The sequence below is a fragment of the Pelmatolapia mariae genome, linkage group LG13 (genome assembly GCF_036321145.2).
Source record: "Pelmatolapia mariae isolate MD_Pm_ZW linkage group LG13, Pm_UMD_F_2, whole genome shotgun sequence".
Classification (NCBI taxonomy): Eukaryota; Metazoa; Chordata; class Actinopteri; order Cichliformes; family Cichlidae; genus Pelmatolapia; species Pelmatolapia mariae.
This window is the reverse complement of record NC_086238.1, coordinates 33,942,092-33,961,263: the sequence shown is the minus strand read 5'-3', so window position 1 is coordinate 33,961,263 and position 19,172 is coordinate 33,942,092. Positions and strand designations below refer to the sequence as shown.

The following is a 19,172-nucleotide window of genomic DNA, read 5'->3' as shown; positions in this document are numbered from 1 at the left end:
TTGCTGCAAACACTCATTTTAATTCTGTTACCCTGTTTTGATGCAGAATTCACTTGAAATCAGGCAAGAACTGGACTTGTTTTTTATAATGTGTTCTTGTGAATTGATTGTGTATCGCATACATTTTATTTGACTTTCTGCGAGGCAACAGTCGTCCGCTGGCCAAAAAAGTTTTCCAAATACCTTCACGTTATCAAGCCTGGATTTAGAAAAGAACAGCAAAAAAATCTGCACCTCCTGCTTCACATGCAATTTGTTTTCGTGTGTTCAGAGGCGGCGGTGAGAGGGGAAACCTCGGCTCACCCAGCTGGAGAGACTGACCAGGAAGAGTCGAACATTAACTCTGCTCTTCCAGGGCACCCTGCAGACTCGGCTGCTGGCATTGGTGAGGGAGTGCGGCCGCCGCTGTGATGACGCCAAACTGGAGTCCATCATAGGTTGACTGCAGGTATGCGAGTCAGACCTTCTGAGGATGGTTTCACTTTTCTCTCTTCTTTATAATTGACCCTTGTTTTCTCTCTCTCAGCTCCTTGTCTCAGAGTGGGAGGGATTTGAAGCACAAAGGGAGGAGCTTGTCGTTTGGTTGGCTGATATGGATGTCCACCTGAGTGCGGTTGACCAGCTGACAGGAAACACATGTGAAAAACTGAAACAACTGCAGGTGTGGGCTTGTTTTGATATGACATATATTTGATATGATACATATGTCAGAGACATTGTCCTAAACTGGACTAACAAAGAACCATGAGTCCAACATGAAACTTACCTTACATAACGTAAGGCTGAAGTTCATTGATAATTTTAATCAAAAACTTGTTGAAATATTTTTACAGATTATGCAAACATCTGCTGATGAAAATGTGTTGATTTATTCGTCTGTTATGAAGCAATTGCTATTTCTAATGTGTCTTTATCACTTTCTGATGTTTTATTAATTAAATAATACATGTATTAATTGTTGTGTTATCTATAGATATAGTATTCATATATATATTTATTTAAAGTATAGTAAAAATGTTTAATTATTACTGTTTAAATGACTAATATGTAACATGTATTAGTAGTGATGTGGTGCTGAGGGTTAAAATGCCTTTTTGTCTTTTGGTATATTATGAAATGACAATAAACCATTAATATATGTCTATGCTGTGCTCGTATTTATTTTATCCTACCTAAATTCAATTTATGATACATTTTATTTTGAAAGATTTAAAATGGTTCTTTAAAATGTTTTTTTTAAAGAACCATTTGAAGGAGCTTTTAAAAATGGTTCTCTAAAGAACCATTTTAAAAAAGGTTCTTTGAAAAACCATTAAAGGTTCTTCAATGAACGACTGAAAGAAATGGTTCTTCAAAGAACCATTGTTTGAAAGGTTCTTTGTGGCACCAAAAAAGGTTCTTCTATGGCATCAGTCTAAAGAAACACTTTTGGTTTCAGTTGGCACCTTTATTTTTCTGAGTGTACATATATGTATATATATATATATATGTATATATATATATATATATACATATATATATATATACATATATATATATATATATATATATATATATATATATATATATATATATATATGTAACACTTTTACCACCGGCTCGTGTAATAAAACCCACCTTATGCCTTCGGGTGAAGTCTTAACCCTGGTTAAACATTCTGTGATAAAAGATACATCTCGAAAAGTAAATATCAGTCTAGGGTATCGTATGATTCTCACGTCTAAATAATCAATTGGAGGCTATGGGAAATACACTTGGCCTGTAAACGCTTATGTATCTGAATACTTAAATGTTAAAACACCATGCAATAAAACCAACACGAGATCTCAGTTTTAGAAAATGTATTAAACATTTGCGGGAAACTCACATTCAAACCCTTTTTTTTTATGAAGAAGAACGAATATAGAAAATAAAATAGAACCCCGGGGGATAGGTTTTAATCTCTCTTTTCTCAAACTGTCTAATTTTATTTTGAGTGCACTCTTAGTCTGTTTTTGTTGGCGCGCTTTAGTTGGAGCTCTTTTTAATAACGATACCTCCGTGTATCCATGAAGTCTTGGCCGCACCCGATGAATCACTCGCTCGTTGCGGTAGCAACCGTCTCCGCTCGCAGCAGCTAGCAACGAATCTCCGGTTCCCTCGGTAGTAGCGAATCGTCCTCCGTCAACGACTCTCTCCCGAGACGACTCTCAAAACTCCTGCTGTCCGTTCAGGCGGTATCTCCTTCAGCAAGGACCGTGGCGTTAGCCTAGCTCCGGCTAGCTAACGTAACCAAACTTGCCTCGTGTTCACCAAGCACAAATGGATACGGAAAGCCCAGCTCAAACGCTCCGAGTAAATACCGGGAAGTCCACAGTCTGTTGGTTTGTTGTTGCTGAACAACCTCAACATTGGTGACATACGCAGTCCCGGAGTCTTTGCTCTGTCTACACCATTTTCACATTACTCCCTTTTTCCTCTCTTGTTCTCGAGTCTTTCCCCCCGGAAGTGAAAAAAAACTCAAGGTCATGAACTCACATAACGTAGCGTAAGAAAATAATTTTTAAACCTCTTCTCTTTTTAAAGACATTCACATTCCATGAAATTATGTTTTAAAGTAACTGATTTCAAACACAACTATTTATGCATTTTAATACATTTATTTATATCAAATATTTATGCAAATTTTAGCTTCACCATGAACTGTAATTTTATCTTTAACTTATTCCCATGAAAAAAAAATACAAAATAAATACCACTGATATTTATCAGAGTATTACACTCTCCCCCCACCAAATAAAAGCATGCCCTCATGACTTTGTACCTTGAAAACATAAACCATTATGGCACAACTGGTGAGTAAAACACACAACTAAGCAAAGATGGGTGTACCTATCCACTTGTAAATACAAGAGACATATTTCACTGTAGGGGCTGCTACAACACTGGGATGACCTGGTTCATCATAAGTTAACCTTAAAGGAGCCCTCCTTAACCTCTGAGGTCGGGTCTTAATGTCAAAGTCAGGATTAGTCTCAGAGTTAAGTTCAGTGTCTTCTTCTGGCAAGAGAATGTCTTCAGTCAGTGTTTTGTCTTTGTCAGTCTCTTCGTGATTCTCGCAAGTCTCTGGTAGTTCAGTTTCGGTTGTCTCAGTAGACTCAAATTCATTTACACTGTCCATTTCAGGTTCCTCCACACATTCCTGCGTTACTCCCAGCTCAACTGTTTTTGGTTGTTCAGTCAAGTCGCTTAAGGAAATATCCAAATCCAGACTGAATGGTTCCAGAGTATCATCATCCATGTTGTTTCTGAGAGGTTCAACGGTTGAATCATACCAAAGTCCATAGTCCTCATCCTCTGAGTCAGTGTACTCTTTTTCAACTTGATCACTGGGTGTAACTCCTTCTCTTTCAGAGTCTTTATCTGGCGTTTTCTGTGATAGTGTCTTTTCCTCTTCAGGCTTGTCTGTGCGTTCTTTCTGTTTTCTCCGTCGAAGAACTCTCCTCGTAGGTGTAAGATCCGTATGGGATTCAGGATCTAGACATATCCTCTTCCCAAGAGGCAGTAGGTGATTTCGATGGAGGATCTTGATTGGTCCATCACCATCTTCAGGTTTCAGCCGGAACACTGGTAGGTTCGGCATCTTGCTTTCCACAACATATGGTTTTGACGCCCAGCGATCGGCCAGTTTATGCTTCCCTTGTAAGCCGAGGTTTCGTAGCAAGACTCTGTCTCCAGGTAACAACTGTGTGAATCTGATTCTTTTGTCATACCTCTGCTTATTGTTATCATTTTGCTTGGCAGCGACGGACTCTGCTAGTTCATAGGCAGCCTTTAACTCCTTCCTCATGTCAGAAACGTACTTGAGGTAAGTTTTCTGTTGTGTGCCATCACTGGAAGTCTCAAAACATAGATCCACAGGTAATCTGGCTTCACGCCCAAACATAAGAAAATAGGGAGAGAATCCTGTAGCTTCATTAGGAGTGCAATTATAAGCATGAACCAAATGAACAATGTGCTGACTCGATTTTTTCTTTTTGTTCGGTTCCAGAGTCCCTAACATGTCCAACAATGTCCTATTAAACCTCTCGGGTTGGGGGTCTCCTTGAGGATGATAGGGCGTCGTTCTTGATTTTTCAACTCCAAGTGAACTCAAAACTTCATGGACAAGACGACTTTCAAAATCTCTGCCCTGATCACTGTGCATCCTCTGTGGCAATCCATAATGAACAAAATACTTCTCCAGCAACACTTTTGCAACTGTAGAGGCTTTCTGGTCTTTTGTTGGAAAAGCTTGAGCATAGCGAGTGTAGTGATCAGTAATGACCAGAACATTTTCTGTGTTGCTCGAATCAGGCTCAATGGACAGAAAGTCCATACAAACGAGGTCAAATGGTCCATCACTTTGCAAATGCGACAAAGGTGCAACTCTCTTGGGTAGAGTCTTTCTTTTTATGCACCTCTCACAAGACTTGCAATACTCTTCAATCTCTGACTTCATCCGAGGCCAGTAAAACCGATCTTTAATCAGGCCGTATGTCTTGTCGAGGCCCAAATGACCTGAGTCATCGTGCAGTGATTTCAGTACGGTGGTTCTGTACTTTTCTGGTAGTACCAACTGAGAACAGCGTGATTTACCTGGAGGAGTTACAATGCGATACACCACTCCTTTCTGCATCTTTAACCTGTCCCACTCTCTCAACAGCAAAGAGCAAGTTGGATGCTTGGTCTTGTCAACTTGGTTGCTATTGCCATTACTCAGAGCTGACCACACTTGTCCTATGCCAGGATCTTCCCGCTGAGCGGTTGACAACTCAGTAAGACTCACAAAGGGCATATTTTTAACACTCAAAGAAGCCAGATTGCAATAAGCTTGTGGGATAGCTTGTGGAGAAGTGCCAAAAGGGTCAATGGCTCTTCCAGAGTGTGGATTTCTGTGCTTTATCACCACAGACATTTGACACATGGCCCTCACGCCTGCTGCAGGAATGTCGTTCCACTCTGACTTGTGTATTGAACTCGGATGTGGGCGGCGAGAGAGAGCGTCGGCATCAATGTTTTGGACTCCTGATCTGTACTTGAGACTGAAGTCATATGTAGATAGAGCAGCAAGCCAACGGTGACCCGTCGCGTCTAGCTTGGCAGACGTTAGCACATATGTCAGAGGGTTGTTGTCTGTCCTCACCTCAAACTTGGTCCCATACAGATAGTCATGCAGTTTGTCCACTACCGCCCACTTCAGCGCCAAAAATTCCAATTTATGGGCTGGGTAATTCTTCTCTGAAGGAGTCAAACTCCGACTGACGAAAGCCACAGGTCTCAATCCTTCACCTTGATCCTGGTACAACACTCCTCCTAGCCCTTCCCGGCTAGCGTCTACATGTAGCACATAAGGTAGCTGAGGATTCGCAAAAGCCAACACAGGAGCTTGGGTAAGTCGTCGCTTCAGCTCCTCGAAGGCTGCTTCACATTCTTCACTCCATCGACCACCAAAAGGCTCTGAGGGGTTAAGGTAAGTGCTATCCTGCTTTTCCTTTGCTTTCTTCTTTGCAGCTGGGGGGTAACCGGACAACAGTTGGTTCAATGGGTGAGCTACCTTGGAATAATCCTTCACGAAGCGCCTGTAGTACCCACAGAATCCAAGAAATGACCGTAATGCAGTCACAGTGTTGGGTCTCGGCCATGTGGTTACAGCTTCAGTCTTCTTTGGATCGGTAGATACCCCATCTTGAGATATAATGTGTCCAACATAAGTTACTGATGGCTGACAAAACTGGCATTTATCCAGTGACAACTTCAGTCCTTCGTCCCTTAAACGGTCAAGCACCTTTAGCAACCTGGTCTCATGCTCCTCAAGCGTTGCTCCAAACACAATGAGATCATCGAGATAAACCAATACCTCAAGCAAGTTCATGTCTCCAACAGTCTGTTCCATTACCCGCTGAAACGTAGCAGGAGCCCCTGTCACTCCCTGTGGCATTCTTTCAAATTGGAAGAATCCAGCCGGGCAAATGAATGCTGTCTTGTCTTTGTCGGAGTCTGCCATAGGCACTTGATAATATCCACTCCGAAGATCAAGCACACTAAACCACTTGCTTCCACTGAGACAGGCCAAAGCATCTTCAATTCTTGGCACCGTGTATTGGTCTGGGACAGTGCGGCGGTTTAGAGTCCGGAAATCCACACACATCCTTATTTTCCCATTCTTCTTCCTCACGACCACAATGGGTGAGGCATAAGGACTGCGTGACTCTGTAACAACACCAGCGTTTTTTAGCTGCGATAGATGCTGTCTCAATGCCTCCACGTCTGCAGGCGGCAGCCGACGAGACCTCTCACGAAATGGTTTGTCCTCTGTGGTTTTGATAGTGTGCTGGGTGCTCTTACTGCATCCTACATCAAACTCATGCAGAGAGAAAACCTCACTCCGTTCCATCATTTTTGTCACCAATCTTTCTTTCCACTCCTTAGGAACTGGTGAGTCTCCAAAGTTGAAAGAAGAGGAGCTCAACTTTCCAGGTGACTCAACTTCAGACTCTTCCTTCCCAGGTGGAGATGACACAACGTCGACTGGAAACAGATGAGCTATTGGCGTCCCTCTGGTCAAGGTAATTTCCCGTGCTGACATGTTTCTAACTAGAACAGTAATTCTTTTGGCCGTCACACCAGTGGAGGTCTGCAACTCTGGTCTCACCAGGAGTCCATCGGGAAACCGTGACTCGTTCGCAGGGTCATCAGGCGAGTCTACAAGGATTGTCTGAGTGCTCAGCACTCCCTGAAACTTTGGTGCCCCAGTCACTTTGGCGACTCCCCCAGGCCGTATGGTGACAGGTTTGGTTTGCGTGAACCACACAGTTCCTCTCTGGTTATTATCAGTATCAGGTGGCAGAACTGAGATCTCACTGAAAACTTTTCTGAAAACCGGGTGAATGTGCATGGATCTCACAAAGCTTTCTCCTCCCTTTTCACTGCAGTGGCTAAGCAATCGCCTCACAGTGGGTGTGTTTGTGCCAACAAGCAGGGAAGCTTCACCTCTCACAACTGGGTCGGGACATACCAACACAAGTGCATCAATGGTCTCACTCACGCCTACGTCTGCTTCCAAAAACTCCAGCCTAAGTGACAAATAGCCATCATAAGGGTACTCGGCGGAACTAAGACCCCATATCGCCAAAGTGTCGATAGACGTCAATGGCAGGTGTGTCAAATATCTGTCGTAGAAGGATCTGTACAGCAGGGTTACTTGAGAACCAGAATCGAGTATGGCTTTAGAGTAAATGCCTTCAATCTGTACTGACACTACAGAGCTAGGGCCCACTAAGCCTGCAGGTACATTGTCGTTCACTTTTCCATCTAAGTTGCTGCACTTGGTGGAACGTTTTACAACCACCGGGATGCCAGGCCGTTCCTCTACTGGATCCCGCGGTAGTTTCCCGATTTCTTTGTCAGTTTAATGAGGCGCTTATTGACTTTGAGTAGGTTTTCTTCACCCTCACATTCTCTCTTAAAATGTCCATCCTCCCCACATCTATAGCAAAATATTCCAGGTTTATCCTCTTGATAGCCAGACCTTTGTGGGGTAGCATTTTTTTTGTAAGGTGTCTTGGCAGGGATTTCTAGTTGTGGAATCTGGGTGTCTGGATGTGATGCGACTGTAGCAGCTTTAAGACTAAGCATCTCAGCTTTCATGACACTTATCTCTTTTTTCAGCTTTGCTACTTCAGGATCGACTTCTTGTTCAGGTGCCGACTTGGAAACAGGAATTACAGACTGTGACATTACTGGGTTCTTAAGATCGTTTCTGCTTTGGAGCATATCCTCTTCCTCCCTTACTTCTTTTAGCAACTCACTGAAAGAAGGAGGTTCTCGCAGCTTGTGAGTCATACGAAGACGAAGTGCAATCATGTCTTGTTGCAGTGCTCCTCTCACAACCTGCTCCATCCGTAATCGATTCATGTCAGACAGTGCCACGCCTCCTTTTCTGAAAATACAGTGCAGCAGTTTATCCAGCCTCAACAGGTAAGTAGACAGTTTTTCGCCAACATTTTGGTATGTATGTCTAAATTTCACCAGAAGATCGGATGCACTCTCAGTTGTTCCAAAAGCTGTCTCCAAAACTTGCATGTAGTCATATGAAGTTGCAGTGGGCTTCTGCACTCTTAGGAATCTTACAATGTCAGCAGCTGGACCTTTCAGACTTTCCACTATCCTCTGTTTCTTTATATTGTCACTGCACTGCCACTCTTCTAGCAGATGTGTTGTCTGCTCTGCCCAGGCATCATACTCTTCCTCCCCATTGGGCGTAGGTTTCACACCAGAGAACATGCGCAGCTTACGATAGCTCTGAGAATCAACAGATGTGGTGTTACATTTATCCACTAAGGAACTGATGGCATGTATCAGAGCAGTGTTCACGTCAAGGGGTGAAGGCTGAAGTAAGCCACTAACATCAGTAAGAGTTTTACCTTCAGTCTTCAGGAATAACATTAGCTTAGATTGAAACCCGTCATCATCTGCAGGAGCAGTGAGCACATGAGCCGGCCATGGACCAGCCTCCCCAGGAAGTCCAACAACACCAGGTAAGGTTTGATTGGTCAAGTCAGTTGAAGTCTTGATCAGTACAAACTGTGTCTTAGAAGCTACGTCAAGACAACGGTCAACTATCTCGGATTTCCCAAATACTTTGACCTGACTCAAAGCTGATAGCAGAACTGCATCTGTGACATCTGGGTCCACATCACTCAAGACAACTGCATGTTCATAAGCTAACTGCTTCTTTTTGCACCAGGCTTCAATTTCAACGGCTTCCATTTTTCTTTTTAGCTCAAACAGTAAAAGATCTCACAATAAATGTAACCACACTTGACAATTCCCTGTTATTAGCAATGAAAATAATTACCTTAGCAATCTCAAAAAAAAAAATTAATTCCCTCTCTTTGTTGAATAAAGGAAAACCAGGTCAGTCATAACAAAAATACATCTATCCCGGACGAGCCCCCAAATATGTAACACTTTTACCACCGGCTCGTGTAATAAAACCCACCTTATGCCTTCGGGTGAAGTCTTAACCCTGGTTAAACATTCTGTGATAAAAGATACATCTCGAAAAGTAAATATCAGTCTAGGGTATCGTATGATTCTCACGTCTAAATAATCAATTGGAGGCTATGGGAAATACACTTGGCCTGTAAACGCTTATGTATCTGAATACTTAAATGTTAAAACACCATGCAATAAAACCAACACGAGATCTCAGTTTTAGAAAATGTATTAAACATTTGCAGGAAACTCACATTCAAACCCTTTTTTTTTATGAAGAAGAACGAATATAGAAAATAAAATAGAACCCCGGGGGATAGGTTTTAATCTCTCTTTTCTCAAACTGTCTAATTTTATTTTGAGTGCACTCTTAGTCTGTTTTTGTTGGCGCGCTTTAGTTGGAGCTCTTTTTAATAACGATACCTCCGTGTATCCATGAAGTCTTGGCCGCACCCGATGAATCACTCGCTCGTTGCGGTAGCAACCGTCTCCGCTCGCAGCAGCTAGCAACGAATCTCCGGTTCCCTCGGTAGTAGCGAATCGTCCTCCGTCAACGACTCTCTCCCGAGACGACTCTCAAAACTCCTGCTGTCCGTTCAGGCGGTATCTCCTTCAGCAAGGACCGTGGCGTTAGCCTAGCTCCGGCTAGCTAACGTAACCAAACTTGCCTCGTGTTCACCAAGCACAAATGGATACGGAAAGCCCAGCTCAAACGCTCTGAGTAAATACCGGGAAGTCCACAGTCTGTTGGTTTGTTGTCGCTGAACAACCTCAACATTGGTGACATACGCAGTCCCGGAGTCTTTGCTCTGTCTACACCATTTTCACATTACTCCCTTTTTCCTCTCTTGTTCTCGAGTCTTTCCCCCCGGAAGTGAAAAAAAACTCAAGGTCATGAACTCACATAACGTAGCGTAAGAAAATAATTTTTAAACCTCTTCTCTTTTTAAAGACATTCACATTCCATGAAATTATGTTTTAAAGTAACTGATTTCAAACACAACTATTTATGCATTTTAATACATTTATTTATATCAAATATTTATGCAAATTTTAGCTTCACCATGAACTGTAATTTTATCTTTAACTTATTCCCATGAAAAAAAAATACAAAATAAATACCACTGATATTTATCAGAGTATTACATATATAAAAATAATTCCCCACTCGCCCCTGTGGGCGGTTAATCCTTCAAGCTCGGGTCCTCTACCAGAGGCCTGGGAGCTTGAGGGTCCTGCGCAGTATCTTAGCTGTTCCCAGGACTGCGCTCTTCTGGACAGAGATCTCCGATGTTGTTCCCGGGATCTGCTGGAGCCACTCGGCTAGCTTGGGAGTCACCGCACCTAGTGCTCCGATTACCACGGGGACCACCGTCACCTTCACCCTCCACATCTTCTCGAGCTCTTCTCTGAGCCCTTGGTATTTCTCCAGCTTTTCGTGTTCCTTCTTCCTGATGTTGCTTCCTGACCGCTACCATTTTGTCCGTCTGTATCTGGAAGTCCCACAGGATCTTAGCTCGGTCATTCTCCATCACCCTTGGGGGCATCTCCCATTTTGACCTCGGGACTACCAGGTTATACTCGGCACAGATGTTCCTGTACACTATGCCGGCCACTTGGTTATGGCGTTCCATGTATGCCTTGCCTGCTAGCATCTTGCACCCTGCTGTTATGTGCTGGATTGTCTCAGGGGCATCTTTACACAGCCTGGGGTCTTGCCTGGTGTGATAGACCCCAGCCTCTATGGATCTTGTGCTCAGTGCTTGTTCTTGTGCTGCCATGATTAGTGCCTCCGTGCTGTCTTTCAGACCAGCTTTGTCCAGCCACTGGTTGGATTTCTGGATATCAGCCACCTCCGCTATCTGCCGGTGGTACATACCGTGCAGGGGCCTGTCCTTCCATGATGGTTCCTTGCCTTCCTCCTCTTTCTTGGGTTTCTGCTGCCTGAGGTATTCACTGAGCACGCTGTCAGTTGGGGCCATCTTCGTGATGTATTTGTGGATGTTCCTTGTCTCATCCTGGACTGTGGTGCTGACACTCACCAGTCCCCGGCCTCCTTCCTTCCACTTAGCGTACAGCCTCAGGATGCTGGACTTGGGGTGAAACCCTCCATGCATGGTAAGGAGCTTTCTTGTCTTTATGTCAGTGGCTTCTATCTCCTCCTTTGGCCAGCCTATTACCCCAGCAGGGTACCTGATCACGGGCAGGGCGTGTGTGTGTATATAAAAAACACCCAGCACGCCCCTGCGGGCGGTTTATCCTTCAAGCTCGGGTCCTCTACCAGAGGCCTGGGAGCTTGAGGGTCCTGCGCAGTATCTTAGCTGTTCCCAGGACTGCGCTCTTCTGGACAGAGATCTCCGATGTTGTTCCCGGGATCTGCTGGAGCCACTCGCCTAGCTTGGGAGTCACCGCACCTAGTGCTCCGATTACCACGGGGACCACTGTTACCTTCACCCTCCACATCCTCTCGAGCTCTTCTCTGAGCCCTTGGTCTTTCTCCAGCTTCTCGTGTTCCTTCTTCCTGATATTGCTGTCATTCGGAACCGCTACATCGATCACTACAGCCGTCTTCTTCTGTTTGTCTACCACCACTATGTCCGGTTGGTTAGCCACCACCATTTTGTCCGTCTGTATCTGGAAGTCCCACAGGATCTTAGCTCGGTCATTCTCCATCACCCTTGGGGGCATCTCCCATTTTGACCTCGGGACTTCCAGGTTATACTCGGCACAGATGTTCCTGTACACTATGCCGGCCACTTGGTTATGGCGTTCCATGTATGCCTTGCCTGCTAGCATCTTGCACCCTGCTGTTATGTGCTGGATTGTCTCAGGGGCATCTTTACACAGCCTGCACCTGGGGTCTTGCCTGGTGTGATAGACCCCAGCCTCTATGGATCTTGTACTCAGAGCTTGTTCTTGTGCTGCCATGATTAGTGCCTCTGTGCTGTCTTTCAGTCCAGCTTTGTCCAGCCACTGGTAGGATTTCTGGATATCAGCCACCTCCTCTATCTGCCGGTGGTACATACCGTGCAGGGGCCTGTCCTTCCATGATGGTTCCTCGTCTCCCTCCTCTTTCTTGGGTTTCTGCTGCCTGAGGTATTCACTGAGCACTCGGTCAGTTGGGGCCAGCAGCCTATCACTGGAGGGAAAACAGGTTAGTGTTGTCAGGGTGGCCTGTATGGGGTGGGAGCTGTTATCTGACAGAGATAACTACCTCCACTGGGTCAAGAGGGCATCCAAGAACAGAGCTAGTTTTCTTGATCAACCTGTTCAGTTTCTTCCTATCCCCAGCAGACCACACCATAAAACATGGACAATACCACCACAGAGTCCTAGAAGGTCTTCAGGAGCTCTCCCTGCTCCCTTCCAAAAGACTTCTCTGTTGCAAATACAACCGTCTCTATCCTTTTGTGTAGATGGACTCTCTGTTGTTACTCCAGATCAGTTTATTGGTTAGATCACTTATATGAGTCAGCTATCTTAATGCCCATTCTCTGGATGTTCACTGGTGTAGGTGGAGTCCACTACCTGCTCGCTGGTTTTCGGAGTGTTGATCTGGAAGTGGTTCTGCTGGCACCAGTTGACAAAGTCCTCAGTCAGTTCTCTCTATTCCCTGTTGTCCTGTTGTCAGTAAAGTACACCGTGAGGAGATGCTCTCATTGCCCAGTCATTATTTTAAAATAGAGATAGCCTACATAGTTCATACATATGCAAGACTATTATGAGCCAATTAGGAGAAAGCATTAAATGAGCTGTGGGCCACTGCTGGCACTGTCATCACATTGGAGGGTCACTTTAGTGTTTAAGTAGTATAAAAACAAACGAGAAAAACCCACAAATATTTCAGAAAATGTACGGTTTTGTTTGTTTGCCACTGAATAGTGTTGGAATAAAGTGTGAAAATTATGAAGGATTAAAATATTCCAAGAGCTCAAATTACTTCACCAAAACATGTTTCAATCATATTTTATCAACACAAATTGCACAGGTTTATTGAATATGAATAACTTGTGTTAATTCAACTCAGTTGTTTAAGCTCCTGCCAAAGTAAAACATCTGTGTGCATTTAGTGTAATAAACTATTAAACCAGAATTACATATTAGGATTTAGCCAAGTGTTAGGATGTAATACAGAGTAGTATTTCTAGTAGGCTTGTTTTGATATGCCTGTTTTCATTTTATTTTCTAAATTTTAAAGAAGGCTTTAGAAAGGTCAAAATAAATCTTCTGTGAGGGCGTATCAGCTATTCTAACAGAATTCATTTTACCAATGCAAGGGTGCATTAGTACCTTGTAATACAACATATCTATTTCATAAAGGGCGAACACAAATTTCCAAAGAGACTTCCTGACAGCTGCCATTTTAAGTATAACCTCTGGTACGGGCACATTCAGTTTGCAGCAGCGGTGGCACCAAGATGGCAGCTTGAACGCTCGTGTTTTTTCAGGAGCTCCGAAAGACCGCAAAATTTGCTAAGGAACTTTATTCTCTTTCCACTCGAATTACAACTATGGATGCCCAAAAGGTTATTAAGAATGCAAAGCTGCAATTTGTGCCGTCAAACCCCAATGTTAAGACGTCTTCGCATGCTAAAGTCAGTGACCATGGCTATGCTAGCACTGAAGCTGCCAACGTGAGCCTAAACAAGCGAGAACGGGGAGCAGACTCTGCGCCGCCAACTCCATCAAAACAACCGCCGGAGGAGAAAAGAACAAAATCTTCAGAGAAGGAAGATGATATCTCCAATAAAACTATTTTTGAAGCCATTCTGGGACTTGAGAAGAAATTTGAAGTACAACTGGAAGATATCAAGGAACAAAACAGACAAAGTGCAGCTATGGTTGCCAGCTTGGCTAAGGCTGTGGAGTTTAATGCTGCAGAGATAGTTGATTGCAAACTGAAAGTTGTTAAACTGGCAAATGCGAATGAACAGCTGCTTAAAGAAAACGAAGACTTGAAAAGAAGAGTGAGAGAACAAGAGCGCTACCGAATGAGGTGGTGCTTAAAGCTGAAAGGGGTGAAGGAAGACAAAGACGAAAACATTAGAGTGAAGGTTTTGCAAACGCTTCAGAAGATTGCCCCTGACTTGAACTTAGAAGAGGCCGTTGATATTGTTCATCGCTTAGGGAAACGAGTTGATGGCAGAAACAGAAACATCATTATTTTATTCACACAAAGGCGAATCAAAGAAGAATTGTGGAGGCGCACCAAAGATTCTTCAATCTGCAAACAAGAAGGCATCAGCTTTGCAGAGATGTTGCCGCAGGAGGACATACAAGATCGACAGCGCCTATGGCCTCTGGTGGAGGAGGCAAGACGTGCGGGTAAACGAGCCTACTTTCGTGGTCCACATGCCTTCATTGATGGACGCAAAGTTGAAGAAACACAGGAGAACTAAAAATGACAAAAACTGAAATAGTGGAAACTTGTTCGCGGTCTGAGGAGCTCAGCATTTAGTACTTTTTTTTCTTTTTCGTTTTTTTCACGTGGTGAGTGATATTCTGTCTATAGTTCATGTTGAATGTTAACATTTGTTTTGGTTCTTTAAATGTTAGGGGTTTAAGAGAATCTGTTAAAAGAAAAGCCTTATTTTTGTACTGCAAAGGTAAAAAATCAAACTGTATTTTTCTACAAGAGACTCATTCATCTGATAGTGATGTATCTTTTTGGTCAAACCAATGGGGTAGCAAAATCCTGTTTAGCCATGGCTCAACGAGGTCGGGGGCTGTAGCAATTTTATTCAATAACTTTCCTGGGGATCTTGTAATACAACGGACTGACTTGAATGGTCATTGGTTGATTGCTGTAATGAGAGTTGAAAGTTTGTTTTTCATTTTAGTCAACGTTTATGGATATAATAATGAAAGTCAGAATAAAAATATGTTAGAAGATATAACTTTAAATATTTTTGAACTTAAAGATCGATACCCTACGGAATATATTTTAATGGGTGGTGATTGGAATATGACTCCTGATGAATGGACTGATAGATGGCCCTCAAGGACAGGTAGACCACAAAAAAATAACCTAATTATAGATTTTTTGATAAACAACAATTTGACAGATATTTGGAGAGTAAGAAATCCAGGAATTAAAAGCTTTTCCTGGTTTAAACCAAATGGAGCTTGTAAATCTAGAATAGACTATTGGCTAGGAAGTGACAACATTCTTAACCACACTGTAAAAGTTGTGATGTCAAATGCACCTCTTTCTGATCATTGCTTTATTGAACTATGCTTAGAATCGGAAATTAGACAATCAAATAAAAGAACTTATTGGAAGTTCAATGCCAAACTTTTACAAAATGAAGATTACTGCAACATAGTCAAAAAAATTATAAAAGATATTATGGCTGACCATTTAATTGTAGGATATATCAGTAAGTGGGAATTCATTAAATTCAAAATTAGAGAATTTAGTATTCAATTCAGTAAAAACATAAGTCGAAAGCAAAGAGAATATGAATGTAAATTATTCCAAGAAATTACTTATTGCTGTAGTAAAGATGATCTAAATAGTCAAGAAAGGAGTAAACTTATGGAGTTGCAAACTAAATTAGATCAGCTCTACCTAAATAAAGCAGAAGGAGCTTTTGTGCGTTCACGCGCCAAGTGGATTGAGGAGGGGGAAAGAAATTCCTCATATTTTTTTAATTTAGAAAAGAGCAGACAGAAAAGAAATTTTATATCTTCCCTGTTAATTGATGGCATTGAATGTGACGACCCTAAAATTTTGGAGAATGAAACTTATACATTCTATTCCAATTTATACTCCTCACAGTTCTCCCAAGCAGATTGTGATGTCTTTTTTGATCAAATAGATAATCTGATCCCTAAAATTGATGAATCATTTAAGGAATTTTGTGAATCTGACTTTAGAATTGAAGAGTTAGATGCATCTGTTAAGAAAATGGCGCTTAATAAATCCCCTGGTCCAGATGGGCTTACAGTTAATTTCTTCCAATTTCTTTGGGAAGACTTAAGGGAAATTTTATTCAAAGCTATACTGGCCAGTATTGAAAAGGGAGAATTGATGTCTAGCATGAAACAAGGATTAATTACATTAATTCCTAAACCAAACAAAGATAAACGACAATTGGATAACTTAAGGCCCATAACTTTATTAAATACAGATTATAAAATTTTCTCTAGCTCAATTGCGACAAGGCTCAAACAAGGGGTTTCAAGTATAATTAGTGAGACACAATCAGGGTTTTTGAAAGACAGGAACATTCATAATAATATCAGATTGGCTTTAGACTTACTGGACTACAATGATCTAATTAGTGATGACAGTTTTATTCTTTTCTTGGACTTTTATAAAGCTTTCGATTCAATAGAACATCCTTTTATTTTAGAAACACTAACTCGATTTGGATTTGGGGATAAATTTAGGAAGATAATAGATATACTGTATAATGATATAAATAGCTCTGTGTCGTTAGGCTATGGCACTGGTAAAAGATTTAGCGTCAAAAGAGGAATTAGGCAAGGGTGTGGAAGCTCTCCGCTGTTATTCATAATGGTTGTGGAGATGCTCGCAATTTTAATTAAAAACAGCAGCGTTGCCGGAATTGAGATTATGGATAATTTTTTAATAATTAGTCAACTTGCGGATGACACTACTCTTTTCTTAAAAAATGAACATCAGATTCCCCTGGTAAAACAAATAATCACTACATTCTCAAAAGCTTCAGGCTTAAAGTTAAATTTAAATAAATGTGAACTATTGGCGTTAAAGGAGTGTCATTCACAATTACTGTACGATATAAAGGTGAAGAAGGAGGTAAAATATTTGGGCATCACAATTTCAAAAGATCACAAAGTCTTAGAAAAAGTAAATATTTCAGATAATGTTGACAAATGTAAGACAATCTTAAATAAGTGGTTACAAAGAGACATCACAATTTTTGGAAGAATATTATTAACCAAAATGGATAGTTTATCTAGATTTATATAGCCAGCTTACTCTTTATCAATATCAAATAAAGTTATTAAAACAATTAATAGCTTGAATTTTAATTTTATTTGGAGGAATAAGTGCCATTATATATCTAAAGATGATTTGGTTAAACCATACATTGAAGGTGGTGGAAACGCAATTGACTTCGATATAATGAATGGTGTTTTGAAACTTAAATGGTTAAAATCCTTCCTAAATAATCCACACTCCATTTGGTTTTTTATACCAAGTAAGGTCTTTAACACATTGGGGGGTATCGATTTTCTCCTAAAGTGTGACTTTGAAATTACTAAGCTACCTGTTAAACTCTCTGAATTCCATAAACAGGTCCTTCTTTATTGGAAAATGTTATTTAAACATAATTTCACTCCACATAATAGCCCAATTTGGAACAATAGATATATACTAATGAACAGAAAATCTATTTTTATTCAAGATTGGTTATCAAAAGGTGTTTGGGCAATTGCCCATTTTGTAGATGAGGAAGGACATGTTCTAGAACATCAAGATTTTTGCCAAAAGTTTAATATCCAATGTTCTAAAAGTAAATTTAATCGGGTTATAAAATCCATTCCATTGTCACTTAAAAACATAGTTGTAAATGATATAATATATTCTGACATATCCCCCAAGTTAAGGCATTTATATATAGATGATATTCGATTTTGTGATGTTAAATGCAATAATAAGTTTCTAAGATCTTCATTAAGGAGTCTTTATTCTCCAAATTTACTTAGACGTAATTACATATTAAAAGATTTCCAAAGGGAAGAAATTGAAAAAATAAGAACTGATTATATCACCTTCCCTATCCCTCCTAAAGGGAAAGAAGTCCAATTTAAAATTTTGAATAAAATTTACCCGACAAATAGACTCCTTGGTGATAGATTCAAAATAGAAACTGGTAATTGTGTATTTTGTGAAACAGAAGAGGAGGATTTGGACCATCTATTCTTTTTGTGCAATTTTATACAAATATTTTGGTTGGATTTTCATACCTGGCTTTTTTCCAGTGGGATTCAAATTACCCCACTTACCTTAAATATGATCATGTTTGGAGTGTTTTTGAAAGAAAAGAAAGCTAATTATGGTGTTAATGTGTTATTAATCTTGTGCAAGCAATTTATACATAAATGTCGTTTTTTTAAGACCAAACCAACACTAGCTTACTGGAAAAACGACTTAAACCTGTTGGTTAAATCTTTGACTTTAGTTAAAAAGAAAAAGGCTGCTTTTTTTGTCTCCTTTGTGGAAGATTTTGATTTAGTGAGTTAATAATCTGTTAAATTATGTGACCCCATCTTTATATATATTTTTTTTTCCTATGTATGAAAGTTGTTAATATGTAAGGAATGTTTATTCTCTGAATGTATAATATATGGTGCATTTTGTTTGTATGTTATCTTTACTAATAATAAAAAAATAAAAAAAAATTTAAAAAAAAGTTTGCAGCAGCTATACAACAGTGGCCTCTAGAGGTGTTTACACACTATGACCAAATCAGACAATGCAACACAACACGCAGGTCGCCTCAATGAATTGATTCAGCTTGTAGCAGTGACTTGTTAACTTCTCATTTGTCAAGCATATCTCCCATGAATGATATGAAATCATTTAGAGACATAACATTGACATCACAAAGCAGAAGCTGCAATCAGTTTTTAGGAAAGTGAGTTTAATAGGAGTAGGTAAAATAATGCAGTAAATTCTTAGTTTTATAATCCCTTTATAAATCATGTTGGCTACAGCCTATTTAGCAGTGCAAAAGGAGCATCGGACAAACAAACAAACAAATAAATAAACAGTCAACAACAACAAAAAAGTTAGTACCCAGGGATAAAAATGTTGTGTATGAAAGGGAAACCTAATGGACAGATGTGATGCCTGAACAGTGGTGGCTTTAAGTGATGTATCAACTCAAACATGCATCCATGGTCTGTGTTACATAAGTACGATGATCGGTGGTGACGGTTGGCGCCGCTTTGGAAGCAGAAACTGTTGGTTTGAAAGCCTTCAGTGTCTCCTTGTGGCGGGACTCTTATACTGCACTGTAAGATGTCGAGCAGTGTCAGCCGTATGCTAGAAAGTGATACATTAAAATTCCTGGGGTCACCATGAAGAGCTTACTTCCTTTCTTGCTCAGTGTGTAAAATGTGGTACTTAATGGATTGAAAAGAAAAATGATGGCACC

General features: G+C 41.0%; 1 protein-coding gene across 1 annotated transcript in view; it reads left to right on the top strand.

The window, feature by feature from the left end:
- The first annotated feature begins 541 nt into the window (after positions 1–541).
- Positions 542–19,172, top strand: part of LOC134640097 (peroxisomal membrane protein PEX13-like) — a 36,748-nt gene continuing 18,117 nt past the window's right edge. The window contains exon 1 of the mRNA XM_063491697.1: positions 542–661. The gene's annotated coding sequence lies outside the window, so the exon portion shown is untranslated. The remainder of the gene's footprint in view (positions 662–19,172) is intronic.